The sequence below is a fragment of the Melospiza georgiana genome, chromosome 1 (assembly GCF_028018845.1).
Source record: "Melospiza georgiana isolate bMelGeo1 chromosome 1, bMelGeo1.pri, whole genome shotgun sequence".
Lineage (NCBI taxonomy): Eukaryota > Metazoa > Chordata > Aves > Passeriformes > Passerellidae > Melospiza > Melospiza georgiana.
In genome coordinates, this window is record NC_080430.1 from 63,382,349 (window position 1) to 63,407,862 (window position 25,514).

Below are 25,514 nucleotides of genomic sequence, written 5' to 3' on the forward strand. Positions count from 1 at the left end.
AACAAAACAAAACAAAAAAAAAAACCAAACCAAACAAACAAAAAAAAACCAAAACAAAACACAAAACAAAACACAAAACAAAACACAAAACAAAGCAACCCCTCAATAAAACTTTGCTCAAACAGGTTTATCTACTTCCACTGGAATTCTTCTCCATCTCTCTTACACGCATAAAGCTCTTGCAATCCCTTCTTCTCAAAACACAATTTCGACATCAGCTACCAGTGTTTTGCTCTTGGATGTAAGAAATTAGCTTTTTACAGCAAGAAGAATCATTCACTGGCACAGCCTCTCCAGGGACATGACAGAGTCCACATTGCTGGAGGTTTTCAAGATGAAAGTGGACATGCTGTTATATAATCTGACCTACCTTTGCCACAAAAGAAATAAAACCTACATCTAATATCTAAAGTAGCCAGTGAAAGCATCTTTCCCATAATTTTGTTTTAGAAAACACAGAAAACAGAGGAGCAGTATGTAAGTAGAAAGACTTGAAATTTACTTCAGAAGAACTTTTTTACAGAGGCACAAGGGTTTTTTTTCCACAATATTTACCATGAGGCAACAGGCAAAAGAGAATATTTGAAGAATATTTGAAGAATAACAAGTTTTTAAGCTGCAAGACGTAAATCACCTAGAATGTTTATCCCTCCAAGGAAAATTCTACTATAAAAGATAGTCACTGCAGATTACTGATGCTGTGCAATTTCCAACTGTTCCTCTTCCAAAGGTAAGTGAAAAAAATATTGTTCAAGATGGTGGCAGGGAGGGATTTGAAGCTAATTTTTTACTTTCATCTCCTTTTTCCTCTACTCACCTTCTTTTCACCCAAAGTCAAACTTTCCCGTAGGACAATTGGTGCTTACCCAGGAAATATTGTAAAAAGCTTTTAAATGAGCATGTCATGACCATGAGCTGACTCCCAAGGAGAAGGAACAGAAAGCATCTCACAATTCCAGCTAAGGCTAGCATGCTTCTAAACCAATGTCAAGGTTATGACATATGTCAGAAACCATACGTAGAGTTCTTTTGATGTTGGAAAAATAGTTTTCATCGAACGAGCTGGAAACAACAGTCATTTTCTTTTTCTCATGTTATTATTTGTCTACATCATTGTTTGATTTTGATTCATAAGAAGTAGAATAAGTTTAAATGAGGAGTTTTGCATCTGGCAGGAAAGACATTTATTATCTTCTAGAAATAATTTATTCCAGGATATTGACTCCTGTTCAATGATTCCTCCTCTGCCTCTTTCACTCTGTCCCACTTGAGGAGAGATGAACATGTGTGAAAAAAGAAGGGAAAAAGGTTGTCTTTGAACAACACAGAGAGGGTGGGGACAAAACTATCAAAATATATAAATATGAAATAAAGAAGAAAAAAAGATAATACTATTTTTTAATTATCAGTGGAAATAATATGCAGAGGGAAACATTAAGAGGTCAGCAGCTAAAAACAACTGCCATGCCAATTAATACCAGTTATGGTTACCAGGGCAACAACAGCTTCCCTAACTTTTCTTCTTTAAGTATATTTATTATTTTCACTGAAAACTCCTTTCTTTTTAGTAACTTGGAAACTTTAGCATCTCTATTGGCACAAAGCACCTCTGAGCGCTGCAGGATTCTTTGGGAATCCTGTATGTTCAGTATGGAGTTGTCAGATTCACTACACACATTTTTACCTTCTCAAGGGTTTAGAATGTCAAACTGTTTTAAAAGCTAGAGCTCCATATCTTTCTTTTTAACATTCATTGCATATTTCTAGCACTTGAAAGTCCCTAAAAATTTGTTCTCTCAAGCACTGTTGTCCCATTTCAGGACCAAAAGGGCACATACCTCCATCTGTACGGTCACCCTTGAAATCCATGAGCAATGCAAAGCTTTCTCCCTGTAGAGATTAAACAAACCACACAAGTTTGTTCAGACCAAGCCTGGGAACAGAAACCAGGTCTTTTGCATGACTGCACGATGCATTACTGAAAGGTTACTGCACTGACCTTTGTCTTGGTCACAAAACATTACTGATAAATCGTTTTGATTAATATATTTTGTTTGGGTTTTGCTTTAAGGCTTGGCCTGCTGTTTATTTAAATGATTCTCAGGTATTCCTGTCCTTGTACTCACCAGTGCCTATTTGCACTATCTGGTGAGGAAGAGCTGTTGCATTAAAACTCAGAGGAGGTTCATAGGATAATTCTCCAGAATTATCTTAGGCTGAAAATTGAATTGAATAAATAAGAAGCTAAACTTCTTGTTTATTGGATAATTTGCAAAATAACCTGCAGAAATAGAGAAAAGCACATTACAGTTTGGAACAAACATGTTGGAGGGGCAGTGAGAAGCAGCAGCAAATGTGTAGAGTTGTCTTTCCCTAGGATTTCCCAAAAGCAGCTTGGGAAAGGCTCACTGTGGGGAGAAGGAGCTGGTGCACACTGATGAGGAATGCTTGAGTGGAATAAAGTTATGCTAATCATAAGGCTGTAAAATATGTACCACACAGCTGGAGGCAGAAATCAGAGCACTGCTCTTACTGGACTGTGTGCAAACCAAAGAAATCTAGATACAAGGCTGAAAATTTCTTGAGAATTTCACATTGTGTGATCACTTAAAGAATTAAGATTCACTAAAACTGATAGTCTTCAGTTTTGTCATTTAATGAAATCATCCCAATACTGTCTTAGTGTTCTGCTGATAATTACAAAAATATTTCAGAGTTTTTTTAAAGACCATTTTGTGGAAATGTTAAGGGGTTTTTTTGGTCAATGTTTTGCAGAATCACACTAGAGCCAGGATTATGATCCAAATACCATCACAGCTTCATATTCAGACAAAAAATATGAACAAAAATTTTGTACAGGAAAACATAATAATTAAAAAAAAAAAATTCAAAAAGGTAATACAAAAAATATTGGCAACTATCCTGCAGCACCAGAAAAACACATGCCCCAATACTTCCCAAGGACTGCATACTGTAACTGCCAACTACAACCATAAACACATGACCTCATTCATAAAAGTATGATCTCAAAGCTCATACCCTGTATCTCTTTTCTCTAAATTAGCTGACATTAAGGACAGATTCCAGATCTAAGGAAGCCAACCAAGCTTTGAAGTGTTTGCAATGCTGCACTAGAAGCTGTTTTGATTTTCACCACCAGGCTGCTAGATAAATTCTAATCTCACCATCAATTATGAAAGATTCTTATGACAACCTTGATTTTACAAAATTAGGTTATCTTCCAGCCTGTGGACATTTTCCTGTTGCATTCTGGGTTAATCCACGTGTAGAGCTCACTTCTGTCAGAATGACAAAAACCAATTGATTTTGTTTCATGGTGTATTCTTATCAATGCTCTCCGCTGCTCTTAGCCAGTCTTTGACTGATAGGGTGTTAGAGGAAAGGTCCATTAATTGATTTGTAAATAATTACAGCTAAGTCTTCACTTTTGACTAGATATCAATAAAGGCCTATTCTTTTTTCACTGTTGAATGCTTTTAAATAAGCTTCAGTGTCCAACTTTCAGCCACAAAATTCATTAAAATCATTAGACACTTTTAGAGTAGCACCCACTGGTGATAGCAGAGGCAAGAGTGTGTCAGCATTTCTCTTATAACACTTATTGGGGTGGATTAGAGGGAAGAAAAATAAATAAACAAATAACATGCCTGGGGAAAAAAAAGAGGCAAATTAATTATTTCTTAAAGTGTGATTTAATTTTCAGACCTGGTGGAATTTCATCAGCTGTACAGAGTTAAAAAAAATAATCATGTGCAGTACTTGGTACATGTATTCCTACACATGGACAGCATAACTGTTCATTACCTGTGGGCACACATGGACACAGGTAGTCTGTCCTCCCATGTTTCCAGCAATTTTTGAACCTGCTGACTAAATTCAGACACATTTAACAAAGGACCCAGAATCTCAAAGCCAGTAAGTTCCCACAGATTTGGGTGAAAATAAGCAGCAGGGTATGCACAAGGGAGACCCACTTAGCGTCCCAATGGAGCAGAAGTCTGCAGAATGAGCTCTGCAGCCCTGAACACTTGAAAATTACACCCATCTGGGGAAAAAATACATAGCCAAAGAGGTTAGAAAGTACACACACACACACACACACACACACACACACACACACACACACACACACACACTGTTTTCTAGGCCCCCAGCTGAGGGGACAAAATAGCAGTCAGAACCCACGTGTCAATCAGCATCTGTCAATCAGCATCCCAGGTTTCATTGATTTCAACAGTTCTCAGTTTAAGGTTCCTATCTTCTCCTTAGCACCTCATGCATAAAAGAAAGCCCTGCACACAAATGTGAGTTTTCAGAGGAAAGTAGGAATTTAAGTCTAAAAAGTAGTTATATTTTAGCAACCCTTTCATAGGCTGTTAATATATTCAAGCTGCAATAAGACCATATTGAAGTTGTCACACACACAAAGTACAAATACCATTAATACAAGTAATTGCATCATATTTTGAGACTGCATTTTAAGTGATCAGCCCAAGGCAAGGCAAGTTATATTTAATTCCCTGTACATAATGCCAAAAAATGAGATATATAGTCATATTGGGAAACTGCCTGTTCAGCATTATAAAACAATTGACCAGAAAACCTTCTTTACTGCTGCTTTCCAGTGACAGCCACCCCCTTCATATTAACAAACACATAAGATTTCCACCAGTCAACAGAAGCAAAAGGTGCCCCTACAACAACTGTGCAAGTTTACTGTATAATTTTTGTTCTTAATATCTGTTTCAGTTGTCAATCTGTGCTTTATACCTGACCAATACCTATGAGACTTTCAGTTCCCCCTGCCTTCACTAGAAGCAACCTTCCAGAAAGAGCTTAAGCTGCACAAAAGCTTAACAAAAAACTGTGTGTCAGCACATGTACGTGTATGTGTCAGCACACCATCAGGTCCACGTACAAAGCACAGAAATAGCAGAGATTTGTGGGTTACAGCCTCTTTCCTGTGACATTTCCCATTTTATGCCCAGCCAGTGCATGCTGAGCATCCCACACATTGAGCCATTTCAGGTACATTGCTCACAGGGTAAATATATGAGTCACTCTCACAGCACATTTGCCCTAAGACTTAAAAAGAGAAATTAATTAGGAAAATAGGCCAAAACCCCCCTTGTTCTAAGAGCAGAAAGCTGGAAAGCTCAAAGATCCCTAGGCTGACGGATCCAGGGGAGGCCATAGCTGGGGGGAACAACATCACACTTCCCAAAGTGTGATTCCCAAAGGCCATTGGAGACCTTTGGGAATCCTCATTCAGACCATACTTGTTCAGCTACAGTGGCACCTATGGACACAGTTCTGCTACCAAGGGGAAAGTCCATAAAAGACAGAGCAAGCCAAGCCAGAGGGAGGCTGCCAGTTAGAGCCTGGCCATGTTGCATGGTCCTTGTGCCCTTGTCCCCCTTACAGGAGTCACTGGGTTGCTTCAGCAAGATTTGGGAAATGGGCAGATGTATGAGGTAGCTTCATTCCACCTGAAACATAAATAATCTCACATTTGACGTCAGCCCCACACATAGGGAAGGGTTTCTGAGGAATACTTGGTCAGGGAGTACAGTACAACCTGCTACCCAAGAAGTAAACAGACCTCTTATCTAATGGCTATTTTTCCTCAACTCAGTCACAGTAGGATTCTTGGGTATTGTTAAGGACTTAATGGAAGACCCAAATGTAACTAAGATAAACACACCATGAGGAAAGAAAAGCCAGAAATGTGTTTCAGTTAAAACTTCACTAACCTAAGAGTCTCTCTTTAAGCCACTCAGAAAAGCCTTTAAAATCTGATAATCACTTAATAATATTTCACACTCGCTGCTCAACCTGAAAACCTCAGCTACAGCTTTTGTAAACTGTGGTATTCTTGTTCCAGATGGCTTGCAAAATAATTTATAAACAACAAAGTTCAGCAGGTTCATAGCAGCTGTTTAATTCCAGCACTTTGGCCACCCACTTCAGCATAACTGAGAGCTTTCAATCAGTTTCTTCCTCTCATGGGGCCTTCCAACAGCACCAGAGCATGTGTTCAACATGCTCTCAGAAACTAGCCAGCCAAAGAGGGAGGGTCAGTCATCTCAGCAACTCTCTAACATACCCACAGCATGCCCACACTGCCTTTTTCCTTTATTGTTTTTTTAATACATAAGCCTAGTTGAGAACAAGTAGGAAGATGTCCCAGAGTTTAAAAAATGCCTTTGTTGAAATACACAGTTCCTACAAAACAATTCCAGTTTGCCTTAGTTCAAATGCTGAATATAATCTTCCCAGCAGGAATAAACTCTGAATGCAAACATAACATCTCACGGGGTCAGAATGGCTTTTTTTTTACTGGTTTAACTAAATGTATGCTAAGTGTTATAAGAAATAGACTATGTCAAAAAGGGCCTTCTCTCTACCTGACAGATTTCCACTGCTATTTCTGTTTCTTCCTCCCCGCTCCTCTTTCCTTGCTGGTGTTTACTTTGGCTCTGTTTTTCTTGTGTCCCTTCAAAACCTCCTTGTCCTGGATTGGCCTTTGGGGCACAGAGGAAAAAGGAAGAAGTATTGCTTCACAGTCTCTTTAAAGGTCATGCAGTCTGAACTGGACAGGGACAAATTCCAAGTCACTTTAAGCTCCTCTGATCACAGGCACATCCACACAAAGTATTCTGGAAACAGCACGACAACATTAAGGTTGCACTAAGCTCACTAAAATATACCCTGTCTGTCAACATAGCTGATTAGCCCAGGCTCAATGCCCCATGAATCACAGACATATGGTTTCCAGGAGGCTCAGGATAAACAGAGCAGTATGAAGGCATGCCCTAAGTACTAAATACGTCTGGTATCTGCAAAGGGTGTCAGGGCATCAGCACATTCAATCGACCCAGGACAGCAGCCCCCGGTGTAGCTCATCATTTCAGCTAGTGAGGAAGAGGCAACTTGTCTCCTGAGGAGCCCAGTCCTAGCTTGGTAAGCTTTTTACAAATTAGGGTGGATGTGAGCTTGTTTGCTGGCCACTGCTGATAAGATGCCGCATGCTGTGGTCTGCGGATATGTTTTCTTGCTTCGGCTTACACCAGCACGCTGAGCCTGAAGGGATGACTGGCAAGAATAGGGTGCTTGTGGTGGAGGAGACCACCTCTAGGCAAGCATGCAACTGAGAAAAGTGTTCCTTAAAAAAACATTCAGCAGCCCTCAACTCCTGGAGCAACAAACAAAGCCAGTCTGACGCCGAGGTTTGTGTACCATCTCAGTAACCAATAGCCAGTTAATGCTGGATTCTTCTCCAAGGCATTTTCCTCCTCCCACAAATCCTGTGGTTTCCACAGCATACACAAATTTGTCAAACAGAAAATAGCACTGTTTTGCTTTATGCTAATGTTTAAACATGATTTGTATTGAGCTATTGTACAAACATTGGTTAAGAACTAATTGGGGTTTTTTAATGGGTTTATGTCCTGCTCACAATTGCCAGGAACTATTAGTGTGTTGAGGAGAAAAAAAGATTTCTTTACTTTTGACACACAGCAGAGGTTTTTAAATAAAGCAGACAACTAAAACAATCACAAGACCTCCAATATGTCAAGGAGATTTTCAGTGTAAGAAGGGTCTGCTGGCTGTCTCAGTAGTGCCCAGCAACCTTAAAAAAAACCCCACAGGCAATAAGTTCCACCGGCAGGAGTAATTTCAGCAGCGCACTGCAATAAAACAGCGTTGCAGAAGCTGGAGGGCAACACAAGCAGGTACCAAGCCCACAGAGGAATCCCAAACAGCAAAAGCTGCCCTTCCAGCTTGTGGAAACAGCCCAAAGGTCCCATGACACCTGCTGTTTCTGTGTTGCTCTTGTTGTGCTCTCAAAGAAAGGTTGCTCCACTAGGGCTTTCCCACACCACATCAATAGCCAGCTGCAGGTTTGGACAATGGGAGCAATTTGAAGCTGGACAAATTGAAGAAGCCAAAAGCTTCTCTGGCAGAAAGTCAAAGTTTGATGAGCTGTATTTAACAGCCCTAGAATACGGGGGGTGATTAATAAGTAATTTAATAATAAGAAGAAAAGAGAAGAAGGGGCAGAAGGAAAGATTCTGCAAACAAGGATAACTCTCTGGAGCTCACTGAGCCCTGGAAAGGTTTCCTAATATAACAGTGAGGGCAACAGAATACAGTTAGGCATTGTCAAACAGACAGTTGTCAGGCATTCTGGGATTTGAATCCTACTGCTTCCTGATGGACATAGCATTAAATTCCCTTTCTCAAATGCAAATTCTATTTTAACCCTTTGTCCACGAAAGCTATAATTCCTTTCTATTAAAATGTAATTAAACCACAAAATCCAGAAGTGTCTAGGGATATACAAAACAAAAAGCTGTGTAGGTTTAAAAAAACATAAAATTCCATCTAATAAGGGTTAATTACAAGGAATCTGGTTGTCGATTAGCATCTTGTGTAGTAAGATCAAAACCAAAAATTCTGGTATCAGGTTATCTAGACCGTAATAAGAGTTAAATCTGCATCCATGGAAGAGTAAAGTCAGAATTTTTAAGCACAATTTCTGCTCTGTTGAAGACCTGGACTTACACTTGAACACATTCCCAAAGCAGCAGATTTTCAGACTGACATCTAAAAATACACAGAGCAAAATTTTATTATCATAAGGACATTTTCATCCCTTTTGCTCAAAATGAGGCAGGCTGAATTTAACTTTTTGCACAGTAGTAAATATGAAAAGATGGGATTAGTGGAGGGGAGGGAGGGAGAAGAAGGAAGGAAGGAAGGAAGGAAGGAAGGAAGGAAGGAAGGAAGGAAGGAAGGAAGGAAGGAAGGAAGGAAGGAAGGAAGGAAGGAAGGAAGGAAGGAAGGAAGGAAGGAAGGAAGGAAGGAAGGAAGGAAGGAAGGAAGGAAGGAAGGAAGGAAGGAAGGAAGGAAGGAAGGAAGGAAGGAAGGAAGAAGGAAGGAAGGAAGGAAGGAAGGAAGGAAGGAAGGAAGGAAGGAAGGAAGGAAGGAAGGAAGGAAGGAAGGAAGGAAGGAAGGAAGGAAGGAAGGAAGGAAGGAAGGAAGGAAGGAAGGAAGGAGGAGGAAGGAAGGAAGGAAGGAAGGAAGGAAGGAAGAGGAAGGAAGGAAGGAAGGAAGGAAGGAAGGAAGGAAGGAAGGAAGAAGGAAGGAAGGAAGGAAGGAAGGAAGGAAGGAAGGAAGGAAGGAAGGAAGGAAGGAAGGAAGGAAGGAAGGAAGGAAGGAGGAAGGAAGGAAGGAAGGAAGGAAGGAAGGAAGGAAGGAAGGAAGGAAGGAAGGAAGGAAGGAAGGAAGGAAGGAAGGAAGGAAGGAAGGAAGGAAGGAAGGAAGGAAGGAAGGAAGGAAGGAAGGAAGGAAGGAAGGAAGGAAGGAAGGAAGGAGGAAGGAAGGAAGGAAGGAAGGAAGGAAGGAAGGAAGGAAGGAAGGAAGGAAGGAAGGAAGGAAGGAAGGAAGGAAGGAAGGAAGGAAGGAAGGAAGGAAGGAAGGAAGGAAGGAAGGAAGGAAGGAAGGAAGGAAGGAAGGAAGGAAGGAAGGAAGATAACCACCTCCCCAGTCCTGCTCCTGTTGTCTGCTCCTCACTCCTTTGGGAGATGTCAGACTCCACAGCAGTCCTTGTCCTCAGTTTGCAGAGTTATCAAATGTAACACCAAGTCTTGGCACCAGTGGTAGTGGAAGAAGTAAGTTGGACTAAGCTCTGGCTGACCACACAATCATTCCATGGGTGCACTTTCTCACATGCCATGTGCTAAAACACTCCTTAGGTAAAGATAAGGCAGCAGAGCAGGGGCAGTGTGCCTCACACACAGTGTTAGGCTGAGGCAGACAGCTTGCAGCCACAGAAATAGCTCAGATAGCCATTAAATCAATATTTGTGTGTTATTGTTCTCACATACATCCCATTTGCTGATCCAACACTTGTTCCTGCAGAAACAGGATCAGAGCGGCCGCCAGCAGCCAGCAGGCAACCAGAGCCTGCTCCCCATGGAGCCTGCCACAGGTGTGCTGCCTCCAACCAGCAGGCAAAGATCCACGACTCCTTTTAATTAAGGAATAATCCCTTTACATTACAAAGGACTTGTAGAAGGGGGCATGGCTTCCTCCAGCATTTCTGCTCCTCGGCACAATATCACAGCTCTCTCTCTCTCCAGTGCACGGCAGCTGCTTTGCACGACCTCCTTGTCCTATTTCTGAGCAAACCAGAACAAGAAGCACCATCTTCCTATGTGACTGGCAAAGAGTTTCTCTTCTCTTACAGTACAAGGAAACAGAAACTAAGAGGAAACCAAGGACATTTTCTGATAGTGTGCATTCAGTTGTGCTCGACATCTCAGTCTAGCAGAAGCAATCATCATTTTGGGACAGCAGCAAATCAGCAGCTGTGAGGACATCACAGATGGGCTGCCCCCAAGGGTCCTGAGAGAAGTGGTTGCTGTTCTAGAGGTCTGCTCTCTCTTGTCTTGGAAAAATCATAGAGACCAGCAGAGATGTCCCACACCTGGAGCGAGGCAAGCGTTGCACCCACCTCCAGAAAAAGCTTAAGGATAATATAGTGAGTTGTCAAAGAATGGGTATAAGGGATGGCTGGCCTGCCTTGAGTACAGCTTTTAATCATACAAATAGCCCCACCAGTCCCCCATTGTTTTCTTGCATAAGGGGAAGTTATGGATGCTATTACATTACCAAAAGATAAAATAGAGAAACATACAATTGCCCCTCTCCATTCTCAATTATATATTTGTAACTATGGTGCAAAACAAAAAATCTTCATGTGCTTAAAATCTGCACAAGATAAAATAAACAGTCACCCCAAGTAATCCATCTGCAATCCAGCCCATTAGAAAAGCTCATGTCAGGATTATAACACTAGATCTGACAGAAAAATCTTCTAGAAAATGTGTGCATGGATGATCAACTTCTAGAAGCTTTTGTCAGCTCTACAGACAATTACTCAGATAGGCCCAACACACCAACCTTCTTTTTTTGCCCTTATCTCAGCCAGAAAATTAATGTTATTAAGTACACAATCTTTTTTCATTGGGCTACACAAACAAAATACACACAGTTAATTAATGCTGCAGTCATTTCTTTGATCTTCCAATGAAAACAAAATTTAAAAGTCATACTACTTCAGCCTAGAAGCTTAGAGTTAAAAAGCTTAGGAACTCATCCGGGAGTTTGAATCCAAGAATCATTGGGCTGATGTCATTAAAAGAGCTGAATTAGACTTGTAATTATTCCTTGAGTTCTGCCGTCTATCTGAGAAAGAAGGGTATTCACTACTGTCCTCAAAATTGATTTACTCAGTGAAAAAAACAGAAGGGTTGGGGAGGGCAAGAACTTGGTTTTACTGTGCATCTGATAGAATACAAGAAAATAAGTGTCAATAGTGAACAAGATCCCTGCCAGTCAATAGAGCCACACCTTCTGCTTACATGGCATGGCAGTTTCCCTGAGATCCCCAGCATAAATCCTATCTCCACAGTTCCAGCTGTCTGTCCACTGCTCAGTGCAGTAGCACTTCATTAACATGCAAATGCTTGACAGCTATTGGGCTTAAGTACATCTGCATATTTATAATCAACCATTCCAAACCACATCCCCATTTAAGGAAACTGCTTAATGACACTGAACCTAAGTCTCTCTCATATCCATTAAACAATAAGCTGCAGCCAGAACCATATTTTTGTGGTGCTTTTTAAAATACTTCTCACATAGCTAGGTCAAAAAAATTTGTCAGTTGGTTTGTTCTTTTGTGGCAATCAAACTTTTCTCTCTATTAAACCCATTTTTCTATTGAAAAGGCAAAATAACTCAAAAAAAAGTTATGCTTTGGAAATCAATATAAGGTAAATTTATGGCAATAAAACACAAACATCCACTAACCATATGTAATGTTTTATCCATAATCTATAAAATATTCACTCAAAATAGACAATCTCTGTATTTTCAAAGCAAAGGTTTGAGAAGCATCAGACAACCAATGCACAGAATTGAAAGTTGCCCCAAAAATCTACAGACTTAATTTCTTTGCTCACAACAATAATTCTTCACATCTAAGGATGACTTCTATGTGTCCTCCAATGTCACATCATTGAAGGCACATATCAAACCCACCATAGACACCCCTACTTCAAGCAGCACATTCTAACCAAAGCATCTGAAATTTTAATGTGAAGTCACATAAATTTGTCCATGAGCTCAGATTTCTCAAAAATTTTCATGAAAATTACGTTTTGTGATAAAAATATTTAAAAAAAACCCTTGCAATAGAATTTATTTTAAGTAGACAAAAACATGCCAAAACCAGCATGTCACAAACCAGCCATGAATATCAGAGACACCTACATGGGCAGTTTCTGCACATGAACTGTAAAACTTGGGGATGCTGTTACAGACAAGAGGTGAGCATGAGCTGTACTTGCATGTGTAAAGAAAGTACAGGTTTGAAAGCCAAACACCACCTCTGTAGAAACCCAATCTGGACAATCCCTGCTATTGGGATTACATAAAAAATTCCATTGCATCTCCTGCTTCTGGCCCAATATTTACAGAAATATTTTTAAGGATAACAGTGATGAGGAGAAACTGAAATATCTGAAATGCTAGCACAATCATCTGAAGTGTTACATAAATACCACAGTAAAATACAGAAGCATAAGCATTGCAAGCTTCATTTTGCTCATATTTGGATGTATCCATATCCCTGCATCAGAGTCAAGTATGTTCTCAGCTCTCTCTGGAATTCTCTAAGAAATATCCAACAAATGAGAAGTGAAGTCCTGGAACAGAGAAGATATGTCATAATAACTACCATGGCACAAAAAATTCATTTACTAAGACAAAAATACAAAAAATCTGAGAAACTGGACCTAAGAATTCACGGTGGGTTTCTGGAGGTTGTCTTTTTGTATTTTAGGTTAATAAAATGTGCAATAAACCCAGATATGCCCAAATGAACAAAATATGAAAAAAATCTAAACAACATTCATTAAAAACTAAGTATTTTTTTATATACAGGGGCTAAATTTGTCTGTATATTTCCCATTCTAGGTATAGGAAATGCTGCAGACCAAGAGTAACTACTACAGCAACACAGACGTACATATTTTCATTTACACATGGGCTGTTGAAGCTCAATTACAGGATAATTCCACATACAATTCACATTATATACTATGATCATTCTCAAAGAAAAGAAAAAAATTAAGAAAAAACATTTTCATGAGAAGACACTTGTATTGTGTACGTAACATGAACTTTGTGCTGTCTTTACACTTTGATTCATCTTTCATAGCTTACAATTAAGAATAAGAATGCACCCAACTAGGATTTCCTTTGTTCCCATTGCCTAAAATTTGGCCCCATTACAGCCAAAAAGATTGAAGGTAGCATTTTAAAAACTCCCAACACATTTTAGCTTTTAAGGCTCTTCTTCAGAGCCATGCTTAGAAACAGTGTCACACTGGAAATCAGTGAAGCAACCTTCAGTGTCCAAACTTTTTATAAAAATATTTGCCTTAGAAATCTTCAATCCATTTGTAATTTCTGAAAGTTTTACCACCAGCCTAGAACTTTTCCCTCTGGTATACCTTCTTATAGAGACAACCAAAACGACGTTTTTTTATTGAACAAATACCTCACCAAAAAAATACTAGAATGCATGGTGGGACGGTTTGTTCTATGAGCAACTGGTTTGGGGTTTTTTGAAGATAAAAAGTTTGATGTTATGGTTTGAGCTGGCCTGTGTACCACTTGGGCATTCATTTTCGTTCTTGTACCAGTGATGACACAGCTGATGAAATAAAGACCTTATTGGAGGTAATATACTAATGGCATTTCATCATCAGGTCAATTTATTTTGTGGCAGCTTACTGTTAAGACAGAGAGCTGGTTCTTACACAGCCCTTTGGTGATGCTTACCTTACTTTTCTACCTCAACCTCCAAGTGAGAGAAATGCTGCCTACATGAGATTTAATATCAACATGACAAATCGCAACTTCCCATAAATGATGAACGTAGTATACCAAAATAATACCAGCAAAATGGTGTGGGAGATGCAACATCTCATCACTGAGATCCTCACTAAGTTTCTTCTCCTGTACCTCACTGGGTGCTTACAACTGGGCTCTCTCTGGTAAAGTAAGAAAATAATGGATCAAAGGGACTGCAAAATATCAATGTCTTGCACTTGGGAGAGACCATGACTTCTGAGCTATGTAATATGTGCCCAGTATGGGGCAAAATATAAGGATACTGAGTAAACTTTTTGGAGTAACTATGGTTAAAACAACTTTTTATCAGGAGAGCCAGGTGGAGATGTGCTTGGGAGCAGTCCCTTCTAACTGAGGCTGAGCTATATCTGCTCCTTTCAAGCTTCATCACTTTGCTTAAGGTCAATACCAAGGATTTGGAAGATAGATAAAGAAAGAAGCAAGTAAAATATCTGCTCCAAAGAATTACTCCTTAGTTTCTTCCTTTGATATGAAGTGTTAACCAGAGTTTAGGGTCTTTGAAAAGACCCTGAAAAATCATGTTACCCTTTTACACAAAGCTAGCTTTGAAGAACACTGAGTAAAGAATCCCATTTTTAAAAAGAGCACTCACACTGCCTTGGATTATGTTCTAGTTTATTTCTATTAATGAACATCATTAAAAAAAAAAAAAAAAAAAAAAAAAAAAAAAAAAAAAAAAAAAAGGTGTGATTATGTAAGGCATAGCCAGGAATCTGATCTACAGAATGCAGGTCAGACCCAAGGCATATCTGACCAGCATACTCTTACCAGCACAGCACAGCTGATAATTTCCCACTATGTGCAGAATACTTTGAATATGCTAACAATTTGAAGAAAATCAAAGTTTAGTACACTTTCTTAGTCTCCTACAAAACTAAAACTTTTAGCTAAACAGCACCCTCAGTTACCAAGTGGGCCAGATATTTTTACTTTCAAAGACCTATTTTCCAGCAAATTAAGTTGTTTGGCCTGAGGTTTTGCTTTTCTATAAACATAAACTTCAGTTTTCACAAACAAATGAATTGAAGAATACACACTGCAAAATCCTGGAGGCCTTTACTTTGGGAAGCCTTAGAAGACGCTTTGGATCAGGACTGGCAACATGCCTGTCAGTTGTGAACATGCCTGCTCTTTCTTCCTATTTTTTTTTTAACTCAGAATCTTCTCAGATCTCTCTACCTGGTAGAAAATATTGTGTGCACAGACACTTCGCAAAAATAACCTAAATTTCAAAACATAAATTCTCTAAGTTTGTCCTGGAAGGACTTTCCTTGCAATTGCAACTAAAAAGCTGGTGTTAGGCTGTAGAGGATCACTCTGCTCCTCAGCTGGTGAAATACCACAGAGAATTGCAGGAAAGAATTAATTATTTTGCCCTCATATCAGGGCTGAAACAGCATACAGTTAGTGCAATTTGCTCTTATACTACATAAAGGGAAAACAAAACATCAAATAGCTTGTCAGTTTAAAGAGTGTTTTCTCTTTGAGGGGAGGGAGAGGTGAAAAGGGGTGTACATGTAAATGAGGCAGAGAGACTACAGAGGAAAAAGATGCAAGCAAATAATTAAAATCTGTATCATAATGCCTACATACAACATACCCACTGAGATTACAGGACCAATATTGATTCTAGCATCAAGTTTTTCAATCTTACATTTTACAACTTAATAACTTTCTTTTAAAATATGTGCTTCGTGTGTAATCTCTATTATAGCACAATGGGCCCAAGATGATTTTTCCAACAAAGATAGACTTTTATCAAACAGAAAGTTTGATATAAAGATAGACTTTTATCAAACAGAAAACTTCTTTTAAACTCTGATCCCAACACTTTGATGTGATCCAAGCAGTTGAATGTCTGAAACCGCACAGTTTCATTTCAGCTTGCACAAAACCAGAAGTTCTTCTGCATGTTATGGCGTACACCTGCCTAACGAACTACATGGCCAGGTGTTAAAAGACAGATTCATATTCTGGTTTGACCTGAGTAAATTTTTCAGTTTTTAGGTGACCCTCCTGAAAGTATTTACTTCTATATTCAAAGGCAGTATTAAAAAAGGGGAAATGGTCTTCTGATGTGGGGAAGGTATTTATTCCCTAAGCATTTTTACCTGTGTTTTGTTTTTCTAATAAAATCAGGACTTTTGACTTGGTAAGAAAGAGATTTCTTCAAAAAAAGGAAAAGCAGCATCTTTATTAAATCAAAACAGATTTGGACACTTGTCATTCTCCAAAATGCAGATGATTATGAGGCCTAAGACAAGAAGCATAAGCTTAGCAATGTTGTTTTTTTTCTCAAGGCTCTGGCTGTCTCATATGTCAGACAGGCATGTGTATTATGCACATCCAGCAGGGGACAAAGATCAGAAATTTAAAGGAGCTGTTTGTGATTTTGGATGGGATGTGGCACACAGATGAAAGAGCAAACATTTTTCCCCTTAGTTTAATGCTAGCACTAGATTCCTAAATTAAGCCCAGCAGGAAATAAACATCCACCACAGATTTCAAAAGCTATCTCACATCTTTGTATTAAAACGTGTTATTTTAAGAGTCCCAAATGTTGCATGTCTGATTTTTATTAAGTCCAGAGCCAACATAGGAAGTGTTATTTGACTTTAGTTTAAAAGAAGGCAGAAAATATCAGTGGACAATGGGATGTAAATTGCAGGAAGCCAAAGCAAAATTGAAGAGTATCAGATAATGGGCCTGATGTTATTATCTATAGGAATAAGAAGGCCACAGGATTCAAAAAACTACTTTGATGACCTTGAGATCTCACTCAGACTACAGAATATCAAGTTAGCAAATTTTCCAGGGAGATCGGAGGGACAACAGTCTCAATTTTTCTCTTCCAAACAAACTGGGGACATGTTTCTGATATGCATTTCTGATTTCCTTCTACACTAAATACCTAAAAATACCTACAATGTTGTACTCCAAAGGAGAACAAAATAAAACACCACTCCACATGTTCCTCACGCATTTCATGTGTGTAGTTCTTGGTGAAAAGAATAATTCTGTGGCCATATACCAATGCAATTAAAAGTTCCAACTCTGAAAATTCCTTATACAAAGTCTAGAAGTACAAGGATAGGATTTTGCCCAGCTCAGTCACAATACACTAAGCTTTTATTTTGGAGTTTGCAGATACTATTTTTTTTTCCTTTTCTCTCCCACTGACTTTGATGATGTTTTGGGATTAAATCAAGGAGTAGACAGTTCCCATGAGATGAAAGACAAAACTGCAAAAAAAACCCCTTACTTAGAAGATTAAAAAAAAAAAAAAAAACCAAAACAACCTCTAGGAGTTTGTTATGTATTTATTTAAAGAAACACTCCCTTGAAGGGGCTTAGAGTTCAATATTTTAAATAAGTTTCTGTTTTATTAATTCTAGCTGGAAATAAAATGCCTGTTTTAATTGCCAAGCTGATCAAAATTATAACAAGACATTCCCAAGTAGACTAAATGTATTTTTACAGGCAGAAATAATAGCTCCAAGTTCTTCTGCAACCAGTGCCAGTAATAAAACCTAAGCTTCTCCCATTTATGGCCAATTACAACTCCCAGCAACCCTTACTCCAGTGACACCATTTCAACAAGGTTCCACACATCCCATCTGGGCACAGGGGCAGTCCTGCTATGGCAAAGCCTGAGCCATGGTTCAGGAGGTTCAGCCAACCTCTCAGGCCAGACTGAGCGCAGACCTGGTAGGCTCACCCTCAGAAAGGACTAATTTATCTTCCTCTTCTAGCCAGTCCCATATTTCATAACATTTTTATTGCTTTCCTCTTCCAACTCTGCCCAAACCTCCGAAGACCAAGACCTTAATAACCTCCAAAGGTTATTGGGCGAAGGGATGAGGCAGAAGAGGTACAGAAGGAGGGGAAAAAAAGAACAAAAAGGAGACAGGAGAAATAAAAAGGGAAAAGAAAGGTCTTGTTTTCTTTGGGAAGTAGGCAAAAGACTTTGACAGCAGGCAGAATTGTGTGCACATGAATGAGCTTTCTCACACTCCTGAGTCAGCTGACCCAGAGGAGAAAGAAGACCTTTGGTTTCTGCTCCTGACATCACTTCTGCATGCAGTGTAAGCCAAGCTGATTTATGTTTCTATTTGTGCAGGCTTAGAATAAGCCCATAGTAACTTACATACATCTTCCACATTGTGGACAAGAGTAATTTATTAGGGACAACAGGCTTTGAGATCCCTGGGTAAAAAATGCAAAGAACTAACTCAGTAGTTTCTAACTCAGGGCCTGATTGGCATCAGCAGATTCACAGGCTACTTCAGGTACCTACATTCACCAACTTGTGTCTCCCAGTTACTGGTCTCATTTTAAGTTTCCTTAACTTGAAAAATCCACCTCTGTGAGGTTTTGGCTGTGAGGCTGATGAGGTATTTGATTTACTATGAACTCAGGTTAAAAATTTTGCAGGACCTTAAGAAAATGCTGACAAAACCAGAAGCAAATACCAGTTAACATCCAGAACTCTTCTCATAAAAGGCCAGTGAAACTACACTTAGAACTCCCTGAATGTTTCAACCTACAGGTGTAATAATTTGGCCCATCTTTGCAAAAGATGAGTTCATCCTTTGCAAGTTTTCTGTTCACATACATTATAGTAAAAACCATAAAAATTATGTTTGCTGTTCTTTGCCAATTTCAGAATCTAGGAAAGAACCTTTCTTCCTTTCATTACATTTCTTATCTTGTTAATCTCCTTAAGTTCATATTTCTCTACAACCCTAAAATGCAGATTTATCCCTGTATATTTGATCCTGTTTTTCATTCCAATCACAAATCTATTCTGCAGGCTTTGCTCTCAAAATGTGCCCAAATACTATGAAGCAGTAGCACTATGTTAAATTAATCCAAAAGTGTGAAATACAGAATTGTTTTTAAACATGATTTGCTTTTGTTTTCAAAAGCGGGTGTGACATAACTGCTATTTATCATGCTGACTGATGTCATTGCATTAACATGGGCTGTGCCTGTTTCTTGGACACGTCTGTGCTCAGTGGTCTTGCATTTAAAATATAAAAAATGCAGTTAAAATACTTTTAAAATTACAAATGTGAATTATAACAGTTCTCAAGGAAATTCTGGTTTATTTTTAATGCTGCACTACCAAAATATTTGTCACTGGAAGCAGTGAAATGTTAGAAGTTTGGTATCATTACCTCAGCATATTCAGGAATTTAAACTGATCAAATTATGGAATTGATTTTTAAAGCTTCAGCTTAGGGAAGAAAGAAGGAGATGCCTGGGAAAAAACCATCCGTTCCATCTGCAGAGTGGAATTGATTATATTTTCTGGATGGCTTATGCTCTAGGACTATAAAAAATTGCAGGTGACTTTGGTTGCTAGAGGAGCTATTAGTCAGCCTGAATTATTGACATATTTTTGTGTAGTTTAGCTGCAAATACCTCCCTCAGTTTTCTTTTTCACTCTCAGAATGTAAACATTCAGAGCTATCATGGAAAGGAAGGTCAGAAGGTTCAACATAGGAACAAGCTATTCCAGAATGTAAGATTCCACCAAAACTAAACTTTTATTTTGCAGATTGTACACAGGGGAAAGTTTACATCTCCCCTTCCATTAGCTGGTCTTAAGATAATTTAATATCAATATATATATGATACATCAAAATTAAAAAAAATATATCCAAAGACTGTGCCACAGTGTCCAGAGAAGCTGTTATAACCTTCATTGGATGCTTACACACCAAAGACTAAAAGGATTCACTGGGCAGCAGGAAACTATGAAAACAGAATTTAAGAAAACATTAGGATTCTCCAATTCTATCATATCTATGTAAAGGGAGATACACAGACTTAAAACCAGGCAATTTAGGAAGCCTAACACACTTCATCTTTGTTCCAAAACACACATCATGACTAATACTAAAGTTCACTGAAAGAACAAAATAAAAGAAAAAACATAAACTATTTTTCTTTATTTATTTTTCTTTTTTTATTTTATATACTAACATCCAGTCCCATAGGACTTGACTACACTCTTTCCAAAAGAGGCCATTCCCTTTCAATATTCTGAATCAACCATGATAGCTGAACAAGTGATCATTAATTATTTGGCCTTACTCTTACTATTCAGTGTGAAGTCCCATGTCTTGTTTACCATGTACTGTTCAAAGCCTGATTTGAACAATGAATTATTCATTTGCTTGTGGGTTTTCCTACAGTGCTCATCACAACATCTGAATGCATTACAAACATTAAGTGACTCATTTTCACATCATCTTTGTGTGATGATATGAATGATATCATTGTATGCACATTACAGAAGCGGGGGCATGACGCAGGGAGACTAAAGCATCTGTTAATTCCAAGTACACAAATGGAGGCTTGCAGGGGCAAGTTTCTTCAAAATACTTACATTTGTCACACCATTCCAGCCAGCTTCAGTAGCAGATGCGGATCATAACCAGAGGTGGTCTCAGAGCAGGTCTCTAGAAAATGAGGAGGAAAATCAGAATTCCCTTATCACATGAAGACATTTTGGTTTTTAACTATACTGTACATTAGATTTGATGAGTTAAAAATGAGACAGTGGAAGGAAAGAAATTCTTAGAAGGAGCTGTTACACTGCAGAGGTATAAAAGAAAGTGAACAGCAAAAACTCAGATATAACAGATGCACCAATGCTCAATAAGAATTTGCACTGTGCTGCTTTTTCAGAGACCATCTTATTTCAAAGGATATCTCTTTTTCATTAAACATAAGGGAAACAGAGTGATGAAGGATGAAGAAAAGGCTGAGGTGCTTAACACCTTCTTTTCCTGTCTTTCACAGTCAGAGCAGTTGATCTCAGGCTGTCCAGCTCCCTGAGCTTGAAGAAGGGAGCAGAATGAAGCCCCCATAGTCCAAGGGGAAATGTCCATTGAGACATGTGAGTTCATGGAGCCAGATGGAATCCACCCAAGACTGCTGAAGAAGTGGGTGGAGGTGCTCACTTGAGCCACTTTCCATCATTTATCAGCACTCCTTGCTAACTGGGAATTCCCATTGACTGGACGTTAGCAAATGGGATGCCCATCCACAAGAAGGGCCAGGATCTGGAGAACTACAGGTCTGTCTGCCTAACCTTAATGCTGGGGGAGGTCATGGAAGATCAGCTTGAGTGTCATCATGCAACATGTACAAGATATCCAAGGGATCAAGCTCAGCCAGCAGGGGTTTATGAGAGGCAAGTCCTCCTTGGCCAAACTTATCTCCTTCTGTGACAGGGTGACAGGCTTGGTGGAAGAGGGAAGGCCTGTGGATGTTGTCTGCATGGATGTTAGCAATTCCATTGCCACTGTTTTTCACAGCACTCTTTTGGAGAAACTGGATGCTAATGGATTGGATGGATTCTGTTCACTGAGTAAAACACTGGCTGGGTACCCCGGCCCAGACAGGGGTGGCGACAGGCCAGTCCTGTTTAGTATCTTTATTGAGGACCTGGACAAGCAGACTGAAAGCACTCTCAGTAAGTCTGCAGGCCACCCCAAACTGATGGGGTGGGAGTCTCAATCTGGGGGACGGCAGGAAGTCTCTACAGAAGGATCTGGACAGGCTGGATTGATCAGCTTAGGACAGTTGTATGAGGTTCAAAAAGGGGAAGCTCTGAGTCCTGCACTTGGGTCACAATAAGCCCAGGCAGTACTACAGGCTGGGGCAGTGGCCAGAAAGCTGCCCAGCAGAAAAGAACATGGGCATGCTGGTTGACAGCAACTGAACATGAACCAGGGGGTGCTCAGGTGGCCAAGAAGACCATTGGCATCCCGGTGATGATCAGAATAATAACAGGACATTCCCGAGTAGACTAGATGTATTTTTAGTCTATTTTTAGTATCAGGAACACTGTGGTCAGCGGGACCAGAACAGTGATTGTCCCCCTGTACTTGGCTGCGGTGAGGCCCAAGCTCAAGTGCTTTGTTCACTTCTGAGCTCCCACCACAAGACATTGAGGGCCTGGAGCCTGTTCAGACAAGGCAATGGAGTTTGGGGAGGGTCTAGAGCACAAGTCTGATGAGAAGCAGCTGAGGGAGCTGGGGGTGTTTAGCCTGGAAAATAGGGGGCTCAGGGGGTCCTCTATTCCTCGCTACAACTGCCTGAAAGGAGGGTTTAGGTAGGTAGATTTGGTTCCTTCTCCCAAGGGAGAAGGCCTCACTGCACAGCCAGAAGCATACCAAGACTGCCATCAGAGATTTTAAAAGGCTTGGGACTGTGTGTTTAAACAATAGGGACCATCTTAATCTTTCCTTGTTGGATGTAATTCACTCAAACACATCTGACGTCACTTAAATATAATTTAAAATCTCCACATGCTAGTTGTAGGTATAGTTTCTACTATGACAACTTCTTCCACAGTTTGATCCTTTTCCCAGTGTCTAAACAAAATTGTACATCCAGACCATCTGCCATTTTACTTAGAGTTCCAATAAATGGCTATCCTTACAGAGGGTTTACCTTTCTACAAGTGAAAACAGTTCCAAATGGTGCTTAACTTCCCTAAGTGGCAGACATGAAGACAAAGCTGCTGTAGTGGAAAAAATCCTTTCACTATTACTGTACTACAAAAATAAAGGGGTTTCTGCTTCAATTCCAATAGCCATAGTATTTCCATGAGAAACAAACCTGGATATGCAAGGCAGCACATGTTTTGTGTTCAGCAACTGTAACACAACCCAACAGGCTGCTAGTTATGGACCAACACTGATTTTTCAGAAGTGACCCAGAACCTGTTCTCAGTTCTGCAAAAGGTCTCTTACAGACTGTGAACAAGTTATTGGAAGATATCTTCTTTCTTGCCTTCAAAAATCTGATTTAATTACAGTAATCCAATTCAAATTATAGAGGAAGGGCAAGCGGGTTTGTCCTAAACACACTTGCAGTGCCTGTTTTTTCATGGTTTTCCAGACAGCCTGGGAAAACTACCTCTGAATTCAGTAATCCAAATGAATTAGCCACAAACCCAAATGGCTCCTCTAGTCTTTGGAGAAGTCCCCATTCATGATTCAGGAGAACAGAATTCAACATTAAAGTAGTGGTGCTACCACAGCAGAAACAGGCTACTTCTGTGAAAGGCTTTTGAAATCACCAGGAATGCCTGTCATACAGCTGATAGTTTCACTGTCACACACCAGACATCACTGCCAGATGTACCAGTTAATTCTGAATCAAGGTCTAATGGGAGGGTTTTTCTCCCTGTGGGAAGGCAGAATGTCTAGGAGAAAACGTTGTAAGGAATTCAGCAGGGAGGCAAATAAGACAGTCTCTCAGCATTTATGTGTTATCATTTTCTTGACTCCAATGCTTCAATTTCTGTCAGTCACTGGTTTTAAAGAGGCTGAGTTTAAAATGCTAACCACTGCTGAAGTCACAGGCCAGCCACCAGGCCACACTGACACTAAACCTGCTGGAGAGGAGACAGCATGGAAGAACTATGCCCCCATGGCCATTTCTGCTCAGGACTTGCCCAACTCTTACTAATTCATGTCACTCATGGTTGCATAGTTGCTGTGTCTTCATATAAAATTTTCTCCCTGGTTTTTTTTTTTTTTTTTTTTTTTGGTCTCATTACATATTACACTAAACTAAAAGACACTTTGGCTTAAGTAGATCAAAATAGTAACATTTGCTTTGGAAAATAAACTTATCTCAAAAATTCAGCTCATCCCAATTTTATATAATACACACTCTTAACCCCTTTACAGGCTTTAGGCTTGTTAGGAGACTGTCAGGATTTTCCAAACACCATTTTTTTCTTATATCTGACTGTTTCAGAAGCAAAGTTGACATGAGTTACCAGTGAGCAAGCCCAGGAAGAAATCAGATCTGAGCATTTCCTATCCAGAAGAATGGAGAAGCTAAAGCAATAAACGTGAATTGAGGGTTTTATGATAAGACTGAGATCCCAAAGACTACAGGCTGTGCTTAAGCTTGAGAGAGAAGAGAAAGGAGAAATAGTTCAAGACTCAAGAGTGTAAACTGGTTTACACAAGAGTCACCAGAAGGTAGTTTTAACTGGAACAAACAAGGGCAAATATCAGTTCCACTGTAGATGTCTATGAAACACCAATTAGTTTAGTACATTCAGACAACAATTCTGCAGCACCGGCATTTGAAACTTATAAATCATGTAAAAATTGTATTTATGCTGAAATCTGAATTTGCAGTTACTTTATGTTCACCACAACATTTGTAAACAAAAGAATTTCTTAAAAGAATTCAAATACCTGCTAATTCATAATTATGTAAATAGTTTCACTATGTGTGGGATCTCAGCACCTCAGGATGGAGGTGCAGAGTGGCCAAGAACACCCTTGGGGGGCTCGGGAGTCCTGGAATGTTGCCAGAAGTGTCTGGTGGCAGGACTTTGATCCTACACAGGAGATGACACCTGTATAAGGACTGGGAGGATTTCACTAGGGTGAATGGTGAAGGGATAAGTTAATTAGAGTGTAGAACACAGGGTTTAGGATTTCTGTACAGGGGGGTCTAAAGAAGTAAGATGGAGGAATTGGGGCGTGTCCTGTCCTTCTTCTTCTTCTTCTTGGCCTCCATCTTCTGTGGTGATGGTGGCACTTTGGGATTGGTCATCACTAGAAGTGCACCGGTTAATAAGGGTAGAAGGTATTGGGGAAAAATTATAAATATTGTATACGTAACTTCGGGTATAAAGATAAGTGACCGCCCTGGGGGCTCGCAGTGTGCTCATGGCTGGCTTGCTGTGCAGACCTCTGTCGGGCTGAAAGAAAATCTTTTAGATAAACAATTAATAAACACCGAGACCGAAACAAGATCAGAAGTCTCTCCTCGTCCTTTGAAGCGCCGGGCTGTCCAAGGTCACCCTGGGCCTTTCCAGGCCACCTAAACAGCCGAGAAACCGACAACTATGCACTGGTATTCAGTAATAAAAAAAATCATTTTCTAATGCAGTCCTACTCTGACAAGAGCATTCATCTCATTTAAAACTTCTATATTACATATATATTTTCTCCCTTCAATACATACTTCAGGTTATGGTTTATGTCACACTGTCATTTAATATAAATCAGCTTCTGCTTAGGGTGATAACTAGAGGATACAGGAATAAAAAAATTATCATTTCTCTCTATCTACTTAATTTAAAAAATTTTATTTGAAAAAAAAACCCCAACAACATTATTAGAAAGCAATTTATATATTGGGCTCTTAATTTGACAAAAAAAATTGTGTAGGCAGTTAAAATATTGTAAGCAATATCACATGGTTTTAATAAACTACTTGGAAAACTCTTCCATAATATCCATATAAATAAATATGGATTAAAAAAATAAGGTAAATATATAAACCTCAAGACTTACTGAGTTTGAATACAGTAATTTTGCAACTGTGTTTTAACATGGAGCCTAGGTCCCATGGCTGTGACAGATTGAGCACTACAGAAACTTTACTCTTCCCCTCAGCAGCTGCTAGAAGATCACTCTAATGGC